This window comes from Talpa europaea (assembly GCF_964194135.1).
Source record: "Talpa europaea genome assembly, chromosome: 13".
NCBI lineage: Eukaryota > Metazoa > Chordata > Mammalia > Eulipotyphla > Talpidae > Talpa > Talpa europaea.
Window position 1 is genome coordinate 46,454,417 of NC_140080.1, and position 11,022 is coordinate 46,465,438.

The following is an 11,022-nucleotide window of genomic DNA, read 5'->3' on the forward strand; positions in this document are numbered from 1 at the left end:
GAACTAGACATAAGACCTGAAACCATAAAATATATAGAAGGAAATATAGGTGAAACACACATGACATGCACCTCAAAGACATCATTACAGACACATCTCCCAAAGCAGTGACAGTGAAGGCAAAGATAAAGAGCTGGGACTACATCAAATTAAAGAGCTTCTGCACACAGCAAAATAGACAATAACAAAAACAAAGAGAAACCCCACCGACTGGGAGAACATTTTTGCACACAATACTAATGATAAAGGACTGATCACAAAAATCTACAAGGAGCTGATGAGACTCCACAAAAACTAAGAAAATAATCCAGTCAAAAAATGGGCAGAAGAGCTAAAAAGAAATTTCTCCAAAGAGGAAATGCAACTGGCCAACAGGCATATGAAAAAAATGTTCACCATCACTTGTAATCAGGGAAATGCAAATCAAAACTACAATGAGATACCATCTTACACCAGTGAGAATTGTACATATTAAAAAAACTAGCAACACCAAATGTTGGTGAGGTTGTGGAGAAAAAGGAACTCTCCTGCACTGTTGGTGGGAGGGAGTGCAAACTGGTCCAACCACTATGGAGAGCTGTGCGGAGATTTCTGGACCTACTAAACATAGAGCCTCCATATGATCCACTCCTAGGTATTTATCCAAAGGCCACAGAAACATTAATTCCAAAGAGCACCTGCACCCCCATGTTTATAGCAGCACAATTTACAATAGCTAAGCTTTGGAAACAACCCAAATGCCCAAAAATACATGACTGGATCAAGCAGATGTGGTACCTATACACCATGGAATATTACTCAGCAATCAAAAAAGATAAACACATGCAGTTTGCAGCAACATGGATGGCGCTGGAAGGGATCATGCTCAGCGAAATAAGCCAGAAAGAAAAAGAAAAATATCGGATGGTCTCACTCATAGCAGGAATCTTGAAAACCTAAATAAGGGACCAGGAAAAAGAATAACTATAAGAAAGAAAAAAATCAAAATCAACAAACAACTATGAACCCGGGACACACTATGGGGCAGGGGGAAGGAGAGATTGGGGTCAAAATAAGAGTGGTGTAATTGTAAGGGGAATATAAAAATAAAAAATTTTTAAAAAGGGAGCTGCAATAACTTTCTTATTCTAGATTTAATTTTTAAAACACATCCCCCTGTTGCTACAGGCTGTAAACAGTACTCTGCATTTGGAATGCTCTCCACCTGAGCAACTGCAGCTTTAAATGCCAGTGAAATAACTGGGGCCTGATTTTAATGCTTCAACAATGTAGGATTGGACCCAATCAAGATAAACACTAAATCACAGGCCCAACACTTGTTTTCCATGGGTTGTAAGCAAAGTACCTCTGTTTCATGCCCCATTATTCTAAGCATATAAAGATGTTTCAGTTAATAAACCACATTGTGGGGACAGGGTTGGAGTGGTTCTTAAACCCTAATGATTAATAAAATATGAAAATTCAAAGTGGGAACAAATAGTTTTAAAAGATGATTATCCTCCTTGCCGTGTTCCCTCTCGCCCTCCCTCCCTTCTGGCTTTCTTTCTGTGTAGGACTTGGGGAACTAGTGTTGGCTTGAACGTCCTTACTTACTTACTTACTTACTTACTTACTTACTTACTTACTTACTTCTCTCCACTGCCCAGTGTAGGCTTCCCACAGACCCAGGGTGAATCTCAGGCTCCAAGTGCCCAAGTCTCAGGGCATCTCTAACTTTCGGCATCCAGAATTCAGACCCATGTCTGCTTCTCTCTGTTGCCATGGCGCAGTTGTTTTTCTGTGAATTCCATTCGCAAGCACTCAGTCTTTGCCTGCTGACAGCCTCACTTACACCTCAGCTGAGCATCTCTCACTGACATTTCCTTCAACATCTGCTAGACTCTCCTGGCAAGTGCTTCTAGCAAACAGTTAAAGGATGGGAGACAGCACACTCACACAGTGGTCACGTGCAATTCCTGACACCCTCTTAGTGCAGTGTTTTGTGCACATGTGCTATCCACAAAGGAGGGGGTAGAGGGACACAGGAAAATGAAACAGCCTGTTGGGTCCATCAGTCACTGGCCTCTGCTCAAAAAGCATGTGGCAAGACATTGTGAAGGATGCTGCTTTTCCTTCAACACATGAACTACTACAAAGTTGTTTATTCTCTTTGTGAAATACAGGTGCTAAGGATGGCCATTTCCATGGTATTCATAAATGCCAAGATATGTCTTTTGGTGAAACCTAATGGTTATTTCTTTTGTTTGTTTGTTTTAATTTGGGGGTTACATTTTGCTCCTCCATATGTACACATGATCCACCAAATCACCAATGCCAATATCCTAGCTGTTTCCCACCCTCACTCACTTCTCCCTCCCTCTTGTTTCCTCTGATAAACATTAAACTCTTTCACTAAGTCAAAGATTTATTCCTGCTATATTTTTCCTGTGTATGTTTTTTGGTTATTTATATCCCTCAGATGAGTGTAACAATCCAACATATTTCATTTCCTGACTTATTTCACTTAATGTAATTACCTCAACAGCCATCATTTTGTCCCAACAGGCACTATTTCATCTTTTTCACAGCTGTATAGTATTCCATTGAGTATATGTTCTACCATTTCTTTATCTAATTGTGTGTTGGAGGGCATTTAGGTTGGTTCTATGACTTGGCAATTGTGGAAGGGCTGCTATGAACATAGGCATACATAGGTATTTTTGTATCCGTTTTCACATTTTTAGCATATATACCTAATAGAGATATTGCTGGATCATACAGAATTTCCATTTCTATTTTGTTTTTTTAAAAGATTTATTTATTTATACACGCACTGGGTACAGTCAGAAGCGCGGGAGGGTGAGGAAATTCACCAGAGTCAGAGCGGGAAACAGAACAGGCAGACTGACAAAATACACTGCTGAGGGGAGCAGCAGGTGCGGCAGGAGAGGTCTGCGTGCCATGTGGGACCCTCGCCAGGTGCCAGGGATCAAACTGGCGCTGCAGAGGCTGCAGGCAGCTTCGCAGCCCAGTGCTTAATCGCTGTGACACCAGGGGAGGCCCTCCATTTCTATTTTGTTAAGAAACCTCCATACTGTTTTCCATAGAAGCTACACAAACTTGCATTCCCCCAACAGTGGATAAGAATTTTTTTTAACTCATTCTTTTTTTAAAAAAAAAAAAAAAGATTTGTTTATTTATACAAGAACTGGGGCACAGGCCAGATGCATGGGAGGGTGAGAGGATTCACCAGAGACAGAGTGGGGAACAGAACAGGCAGACTGATGAAATACACTGCTGAGAGGGGCAGCAGGTGTGACAGGAGAGGTCTGCTGCACCACGTGGGATTCTCACCTGCCGGCTGGGATCAAACCCACACTACAGAGGCTGCGGATAGCTTCACAGTGCACGTTCAACCACCTGCACCACCAGGGAGGCCCCTTTTTTATCTCATTCTTGACAACATTTTTTTTTTTAATGTGGGCCATATTCATAGGGGTGAGGTGATATCTCATTGTAGTCTAGATTTGCCTTTCTCTCATAAGTGATTTTTATGTTTGCTGTGTTTTTCATATGTTGTAGAGCACCTGAATGTCTTCTTTAGGAAAGTGTGTGTTTAGGTCTTTTGCCAGTTTTTTGACTGGGCTGTCTTTTGTTGGTGGTGGTTTGTATTGTTACTTCCCAAAGTTAGTAAATTTTGGAAATCAGTCTCTTGTCACATATGTGATGTGCAGATATTTTTGCACATTCTGTAGGTTGCCTTTTGTTTTTGTGATGGTTTCTTTTGTGGTTTAAAAGCTATTTAGTTTCTTTTTGACTTGGGTTTCCTTGCCATTGGAGTTGAATCCCCAAATACATATTTATGGTAGATGTCCTGTAGTGTTTCTGCTAGGTTTTCTTTCAAGTATTTTATAGTCTCTGTTCTTTAGCCAGATATTTAATCTATTTTTAATTTGGGGTTATAGAGCTAAATATGATTCTTATTTCTTTTTTTTTTTTTTTGCATGTGGCTGTCCATGTTTCCTAACACCATTTGTTAAAGAGGCTTTTTTTTTTTGTATGCCTGGGCTCCTTTATCAAAGATTAATTGTCCATATTTGTGTGGATTTATCTCCGGGTTTTTCTATTCACTGATATGAATTTTTGTTATTGTTCAATATGATACTGTTTTGATTACTATTGCTATGTAGTACAGTTTTAATTCAGTACAGTTTAAAAAATGATACCTCCATTTTTCTTCTTTTCTCTAAGGATTGCTATTCAGGACCTTTTGTAGTTCCACATATATTTTATAATTGTTTGTTCAATTTCTTTGAAAATGGTCATTGGAATTTTGACCTAACTACTTTAGGTAATATGGCCATTTTAATCATATTTTTCTTCCAATTCATGAGCATGAGATACATTTCTGTTTCTTTGTGTCTTCTTTCATTTCCTTTAACAGAGTCTTATACTTTTCAATATACAGGCCCTTTACTTCCTTTGGTAAGTTTATTCCAGGTATTTTATTCTTTTTGAAGTGATTGTGAATAGCATTGTTTACCTAATGCACTTTATTCTGATACCATGTTTGCATAAAGAAATGCAACTGATTTTTGTGTATTAATTTTGTATCTTGCCACATTACTGTATTAATTTATTTATTATTTCTACTAGTTTTTTTGGTATAGTCCTTTAGTTTCTCCATGTATCTGATCATGTCATTTTCTTCTTTTCCAATTTGGATTACTTTAATATCTTTTTCTTGCATAATTGCTTTGGCCAGGATTTCCAGTATGATGTTGAACAATAATTGTGACAGTGGACATTGTTATCTGTTTTCTGATTTTAGTGGAAATGCCTTCAGCTTTTCACCATTCAGTATGATGTTGGCTGTATATTTGTCACATACAGCTTTTATGATGTTTAGATATATATATTCCCATTTTATTGAGTGTTTTTATCATAAATGGGTATGAAATCTTGTTAAACATTTTTTGGCATCTATTGAAATGATCATGTGATTTTTGTCTTGCATTTTGTTGATCTGGTGAATGGCATTCATTGATTTGTATATGTCAAACCAGCCTTGCATCCCCGGGATGAAGCCTACTTGATAATGGTGAATGATTCTCTTAATATATTCCATAATTCTATTCCTAGGGATCTACCCAAAGGACACAAAAATAATGATTTAAAAGAACACCTGTACCCTATGTTTATTGCAGAACTATTTACTGGCAATGGAAACAACCCAAATGCCTAAAAATAGATGACTGGATCAAGAAGATGTGTTATATACACACAATGGAATATTATTCGGCAACCAAAAAAGATAAACTCATGCTATTCACAACAACATGGATGGAGCTAGAAGGTATTATGCTCAGTGAAATAAGTCAGAAGGAAAAAGAAAAATATTCTATGGTTTCACTTATAGCAGGAATATAGGTAACCAAATAAGACTCAGTATGAAAAAATAGTAACAATACAAAACACAACAAAGCAAAAACAGACAGTTATAAATCAGATATACTGCAGGGGAGGTGGAGGGAGAGGGATCAGAGGGAGGGAGGGAGGAGCACAGGACTACGGTGATGATGCACAGGTGCATTGGTGAAGGAAATTCTATGGGGACTACACCTGGGGGGGTGGGGGGAAGCAAATATTGTTTAAAACTGAACAATGATGTTATTGCAATGTATGTGTTGTAGTGTTTTACCTATATTTTCTTCTATATATTTTATGGATTCAGGTCTTACGTCTGGTTCTTTTATCCATTTTGAGTTTATTTTTGTGCATGGTGAAAGGTAGTGGTCTAGCACAAAACACAACAAAGCAAAAACGGACAATTTTAAATCAGAGACATAATGCAGGAGAGGAGGAGGGAAAGGGATTAGAGGGAGGGAGGGAGGCGCACAGGGGACTGATGATGGTGCATGGGTACATTGGTAAAGGAAACTCTATGGGGACTACACCTGAAAGGGTGGGGGAAGCAAATATTGTTTAAAAATGAACAATGATGATCCCTTCCAGTGCCATCCATGTTGCTGCAAATTGTATGTGTTTATCTTTTTTGAATGCTGAGTAATATTCCATGGTGGAAGGGATCATGCTCAGTGAAATAAGCCAGAAAGAAAGAAAAATACCGGATGGTCTCACTCATAGCAGGAATCTAGAAAACTTAAATAAGGGACCAGGAAAAAGAATAACTATAAGAAAGAAAATATCAAAATCAACAAACAACTATGAACAAGAGACACTCTATGGGGGGGTGGGGGGTGGGGAGGAGAGGGATTGGGGTCAAAATAAGGGGATTGCAATTGTAGGGGAATACAAAAATAAAATTTATTTAAAAAAATGAACAATGATGAAAAATAAATAAAAATGAGAGATTTAAAAAATAAAAAAACAGAAAAAAATGAACAATGATGTAAAAAGTAAAAAATTGTGTATATATATACATAAATATATATATGTGTGTGTGTGTGTATATATATATATATATATATCTCCATAATCACTTTGCTAAGGTTTTGCTGAAGATTATCTATGTTTCTTACAGATATTAGTCTAAAACTTTCTTTTTTTTATTGTACTATCTGGTTTTGGGAGTTGGGAGTAATGACCTCATAGAATGTGTTGAGTTTTCCACCCTCTTCAATTTTTTTGAAGAGTTTGAGAAGGAAAGGAATTGGGTTCTCCTAGAAGGTTTGATAGAATTCACAGGAGAAGCTGTCCAGTCCTGGGCTTTTTTTCATAGGGAGACTTTTATTATTCTTTCAATTTCTGCACTTGTGATTGTACTTCTTAAGCAGTCTATTTATCCTGATTTAGTCTGGAAAGATAGTTTTTGATTTCTTCTTTGACCCAAGAGTTGTTCAGAAACATTTTTTTTTTAAGATTTATTTATTTATTTATGCAAGCACTGGGTACAGCCAGAAGTGTGGGAGGGTGAGAGAATTCACCAGAGCTAGAGCGGGGAACAGAACAGGCAGGCTGACGAAGTACACTGCTGAGAGGAGCAGCAAAGTAGGAGAGGTCTGCGAGCCATGTGGGACCCTTGCCCGGAGGCCTGGGAACAAACCGGCGCTGCAGAGGCTGAGGGCAGCTTTGCAGCACAGCGCTCAACCGCTGCACCACCGGGGAGGCCCAGAAACATAAAGTCCCCTTGTGTTTTGATTTATTCTGGGATTCTTTCCGTGGTTAATTTTTAGCATTATAGCACTGTGATGTCTGAAGTTGCTTTATATAATTTCTATTTTCATGTATCTTCTGAGACATATTTTGTATCCCAATAGATGATCTATTCTTGAGAATGTTCCATGTGCACTCGAAAAGAAAGTATATTCATTTTTTCTGGGATGTAAAGCTCTAAAATGGCCATTACAGCCATCTCATACAACACTTCATTTAAAGACTTTATTTTCTTGTTGATTTTATGTCTGGATTATCTGTCCCTCATGACATTGGTGTTTTGAGGTATTGTATTTTTCTCAATATGTTGTTTCAGGTCTGTTACCAGTTGCTTTATATAGCTAGCTTCTCCTGATTTAGGTGCATTATTTTTTTTTTAAAGATTTATTTATTTATACAAGCACTGGGTACAGTCAGAAGCACGGAAGGGTGAGAGAATTCACCAGGGCCAGAGAGGGGAGCAGAACAGGCAGACTGATGAAGTACACTGCTGAGGGGAGCAGCGGGCACGGCAGGAGAGGTCTGCGCGCTATGTGGGACCCTCGCTGGTGGCCGGGGATTGAACCAGCCTGCAGAGGCTGCAGGCAGCTTTGGAGCCCAGCCCTCAACCGCTGCGCCACCAGGGGAGGCCCTAGGTGCATAATATTAATAGCAGTTCTGTCTGCTTAGTGAATCATTTCCTTGATCATTACAGTGTCCATTTTTGTCCTAAAAGTATAGTTTATCTGATATGAGAATAACAGTTCCTGCTTTTCTGTGTATATTATTAGCTTGTTAAACATGCTCCAACTTTTACTTTTAGTTTGTTTTTGTCTCTCAGTTTTAAATGTGTCTCTTGTAAACAAAGTATAGATGGCTGAAAACTTGACCCATTTCTTTTTTTTTAAATAAATTTTATTTTTATATTCCACATACAATTGCAACCCCCTTATTTTGACCCCAATCCCTCCCCTCCCGCGACCTACTGCCCATAGAGTGTCTCTGGTTCATAGTGTTTTGTTGATTTTGATTTTCACTTTCTTATAGTTACTCATTTTCCTGGTCCTTTATTTAAGTTTTCTAGATTCCTGCTATAAGTGAGACCATCTGGTATTTTTCTTTTTCTTTCTGGCTTATTTCGCTGAGCATGGTCCCTTCCAGCACCATCCATGTTGCTGCAAATTGCATGTGTTTATCTTTTAAGCAGCACATTCTTTAATCTCTATGTATTCATAATTCATAGTTTTTCCTGATTTTGTTTTCCTTGTATTTTATTTCTATTTTTATGGCATGTGGTCAGAGAAAGTTGTAGGTATGATTTTTTTTTCATTTGAAAATTTATTAAGGTATAAATACATCACAATATCCAATATTATCTTGAAAAGCATTGTTGGAGAATTTGTACTAACACACATTACTTATTACAAAGTTTTAGGAATATAAATTTCATGACCAATAGCCCAATGAATGTAAAGGATGGTTCAGTAATAGTTGCATACACATATTTTAGATTTTTTTTAAAGAATGTAGGTATGATTTCATTGTGTTTCTATTGACAATTGATGTGTTTCCAACATAAGGTCTGTTCTTGCAGTTGAAAAAGATCTGCATGGGAGCCATCCTGGTGGTGCAGGGGTTAAATAAAGTCTCAGTGCTATCAAGCTATCACCAGCCACTGTAGCATCAGATCAATCCCTGGCCAGGGAGCTGACCCACATGACTCAGCAGATTTCTCCTGTCTTGCCCCCCTCCCCTCAGCAGTGTATTTCAGCCAATCCACCTGTTTTGTTCCCCCACTGTCTCTGGTGAATCCTCTCACCCCCCACACCTCTGGCCTATACCCCAGTTCTTGTATGCATAAATAAATCAATCTTTAAAAGAAAAAGATCTACATGCAGCAGTTTTAGGGTTAAGTGTTCAAATGATGTCTTTAGACCTATTTGGTCATGCAAGCTATTGTTTCCTTATTTATAATTTATTTTATTGCTCTGTTCATTGTTCTAAGTGGAATATTAAAGTCCCCTAATATTATGATTATCAATAGCTCCCTTAAGTTCTATTATTCTTTATTATCTTGGTGCTCCATCATTGGGTGCATGTGTATTTATGCTATTTCTTATATTAGACCATTAATCATAATAGTGTCCTTTACCTATTTTTACCTCTTTTAATGAAAGTATTTTATCAAAGTATGGCTGGTTCTGATTTTTATTTTTTGGTTACCATTAGCTTGTATAACTGTTTTCCAAACTTTCTTTGAATTTGTTTTTGTTGATAAAGTGAGTCTTGTAAATAGCAGGTTGCCCTTTGTTTTGAAATCCATTCAACCCTTCAAGCCATTTACATTTAAGGTGATCATTGAGATATAAATGTTTAAAATTGGGCCTCCCTGGTGGTGCAAGGGGTTAAGCACAGCATCGTAAAGCTATCACTTGGTCGTGGTGAATTATCTTATGGATACATTGTTGGATTCTGATAGCTAAAATTTTATTGAGGATTTTTGCATCAGTGTTCATTAGGGAGACTGGCCTGTAGTTTTCCTTTTTTGTATTGTCCTTGTTCAGTTTTGGTATTAGTGTAATGTTGGCTTCATAGAACGTGTTTGGTATTGTCCCTTCCTTCTCAATTTTTTGGAAGAGTTTGTGAAGGATAGGTACTAATTCGTCTCTGAATGTTTGGTAGAATTCATTTGTAAATCCATCAGGTCCTGGGCTTTTGTATTTGGGGAGGTTTTGATTACCATTTCAATTTTGCTGCTTGTAATTGGTCTGTTTAGGTGTTCTACTTCTTCTTTATCTAGCTATGGGTGATTGTAGAGTTGTAGGAATTTGTCCATCTCCTCTAGATTGTTGAGCTTGTTTCCATATAAATGTTCATAGTAGTTACTGATTATTCTTTTGATTTCTGCTGTGTCGGTTGTGATTTCTCCTCTTTCATTTATGATCCTGTATATTTGTGCTTTCTCCCTTTTTTCCTTTGTGAGCCTGGCTAGGGGTTTGTCTATTTTATTGATTTTTTTGAAGAACCAGCTCTTGGTTTCATTGATATCTTGGATTTTTTTTTTTTTTAGTTTCAATTTCATTTATTTCTGCTTTGGATTTTATTATTTCTTTTCTTCTACTGGGTTTGGGTTTTTTGTTGTTGTTGTTCTTTTTCTAGATCTTTGAGCTTTGAGATAAGATTGTTTCTTTGTGTTCTTTCATGTTTCTTGATGTGAGCCTCTATTGACATATATTTTCCTCTTATTACTGCTTTTGCTGCATTCCATACATTTAGGAAATTGGTGTCCTCCTTGTCATTCAATTCATAGAATTTTTTAATTTCTTCTTTGATCTCCTCATTAGTCCAGTGGTCTTCCAGTAGTGTGGTTTTCAATCTCCATGAGGTAGGAAAGTTCCTTGTCTTCTATTTATGGTTTATTTCTAGTTTGATGCCTTCATGGTCAGAAAAGATGGTTGGTATGATTTCAAACTTGGTGTATCTGTTGATGTTTGTCTTGTGCCCCAGTATGTGATCGATCCTGGAGAATGATCCGTGTGTGCTTGAGAAAAATGTGTACTCCGTTTTTTTTTTGGGTTTAGTGTTCTATAGATGTCTGTTAAGCCCATGACCTCTATGTCCTTATTTAGAGCTTTAGTGTCTTTACTTATTTTTTGTCTCATTGATCTATCCATTGTTGATAGTGATGTGTTGAAGTCTCCCACTACGTGTGTGTTTTCTCTGATGTCTGTTTTCAGAGATGACAATAGTTGTCTGATATATTTTGGTGCTCCTTCATTGGGTGAATATGTTAATGAGTGTTATTTCTTCTTGAAGTATTGTCCCCTTGATCTAATGTAGTGACCGTTGGGGTCTCTTTTTATCTTTTTAGTTTGAAATCTGTTTTAT